This window comes from Cupressus sempervirens, chromosome 9, assembly GCF_028749045.1.
Source record: "Cupressus sempervirens isolate cs-2001-9-10 chromosome 9, ASM2874904v1, whole genome shotgun sequence".
Taxonomy (NCBI): Eukaryota; Viridiplantae; Streptophyta; class Pinopsida; order Cupressales; family Cupressaceae; genus Cupressus; species Cupressus sempervirens.
Window position 1 is genome coordinate 504,713,162 of NC_143126.1, and position 2,308 is coordinate 504,715,469.

The following is a 2,308-nucleotide window of genomic DNA, read 5'->3' on the forward strand; positions in this document are numbered from 1 at the left end:
TTAAATCATAATCAATTTTAATATACAAATCAAATAAACATATTTTATCTATTTCAAATTTTCATATATCTATGTTTTCGAGAATATTGCCTCACTATAAAGGCATGTTTCCTTGAATTTTGCCCCTATAACACCCAGGTAAATGAGCCAATGAAATTGAAAGAAAATCATTTCATTTATTTTAAAAATTAAAAATATCATGTGTACATTAGAAAAATAAAAAATAAAATTTCAAAACAAAAATTGGTTGAAATAAAATGGATTAATCAGTAGATAAGGTAAGGAGAAGTGATTTCAATAGTATATTGCCTACCACAAATACAATAAGAAGTATATAACATTTCTTAATATTTGGTCATTCTTTGGGTTCGGCCATAACTTATGGTGTTGAATTGTGTGTTGTAGAGAGAAACTTTGTATTTATAAAGGAAAATTTTAAGTCTACAAAGAATCGGTTAGTTTTGACTATTTAGTATTTTTAGTTTATGAATCAATCTTAATAATATGTGATGTTTAAGAAGTTCTATGTAGAAGTAGGAAGGAAGAAGCAGTTTTCTTGAAAGATAAAATTGAAGATAAATTTTGTGAAAATTGTATATAGGAGTTGCAACTAGGATGTTTGAGAACAAAAGAAGATATATCCCAGACTAAAGATATTATTATATTTGTGGAATAATAGTAAATATTTATGTAAACATAAAAGAAAAAATGTAGTTGAAATTTACTAAAAGAGAAAGGGCTTTGATTCTAATTTTCTTGATGTTTCATTATTGTTTGAATGACATTGAATACTAATTTTCATCATAATAATCTTTTGTACTTTACAAGAAGAAGGTTAAATTGATTTTAAAATCAACTATGTCCTAAATGAAATCTTCTTTTAAAAGATTTATATTGGATGGAGTTAAATACTAAATATACTTAATTACAAGGTTGAAAAAATTAATATGTACTTATTACAATAATATTCTATTATCTAACATTAATTAAATATTTCAATCCAAGTTTAAGCATTACATGCTAAAGCTTAATTATTAGGTCAAAACTGTTAAATAGTCAAAGTTGATTTACTTCTTCCAAACTTAGTTTTTTTCTTAGTGTATCATGTTTAAGAGTAACCATATTTCAATGTAAAAATACCTTTTTAAGAATTTAAGTAATGTTAGATTCAAGATTCACAACTGCTACAAAACTATAGTATTCATTCATTATGATGGCTAATAACTATCACTTGAAATAATATTCTTGGAACTAATTTTAGAGCTTTTTAAGTTTTGGCATATTCTAACTACTACATCATCTTACTTAATAAAAATAATTTTCATAATCTTTATTTCTACTAAATACACAATTTAATACAAGTGACGCGAAGCATCATAGTTCTTGCCATATGCGTGATAGTTGTATTATTGTGGAGGATGGAGGGAAGGGGTTGGAATTAGGTAACAGTCAATTAATTGTAAATTGAACATGAGAGAATTAGTACTAAATTGTAAATAGCAAATGTTAACAGTTAATAAATGTAAGGGGCCCATGCAGAACTAATCATTACTAATCACTGAAAATTTATGGATTAGCACTTAAATCATTTATCTACTTGGAACAACAAAATGATGAACAACATGATATGATAGCTTTCAAAATAATTGTTTTAGTAGAGAAAGAAAACCATTCCAAAGAGTTTAGAGCTAACACAAAAATGCACAGACAAATAATCAGAATTTCTCAATCAGCAGGGGACTTAGACATGCATAAATCATAGTCATCACAGAATCATTTTAATGAATATTGAGGATCAAGATATGTGTTTCATCATCATTGCCCCCAAATTTTCTACAGATAAAATAACAGTGCACAAAAACATTTTGAGTTTCTCTAAGAACAAATATTGAACTTTAAAGAAGAAGGCTAAATGTAGATTACTAACAAAAAACCTTGTATAGACAATGTTTCAACTACATGAAGATACAACAAAAAATAAATTCAGAAATCCTTAATCTAGATTAGTAGAATAAGACAAAATAAAATACAAAAGTTTTTATAAATTTTGCCCCTTTTGGATAGTTTATACATTTCTAAAGTTTTTGGTAGTATGTTGTTTCATTTAATTATAGTTGAAAGAGAACTAAACTCTATAACATCAAATACTACTTATAAATCCCAAAAATGGTTATTTAGCATAAGGAACAAAAGTACAATTTCCAAAATTTTGTTCAAAGTATGTTAAAAACTTAAATGATATAACTAATGCTTACCCAGCTAAAAGAAATTAGAATGAATCTTAAGGTTTATTCTATATATAACAGGA

At 25.7% G+C, this 2,308-nt stretch overlaps 1 non-coding gene across 1 annotated transcript; it reads right to left on the bottom strand.

The window, feature by feature from the left end:
• Nucleotides 1-1,736: 1,736 nt before the first annotated feature.
• LOC149539551 (small nucleolar RNA snoR126) lies at nt 1,737-1,824 on the bottom strand. The gene has a single exon (XR_016356599.1). It is a non-coding gene; the product is annotated as a small nucleolar RNA snoR126 (small nucleolar RNA).
• Between the last annotated feature and the right edge of the window lie 484 nt (nt 1,825-2,308).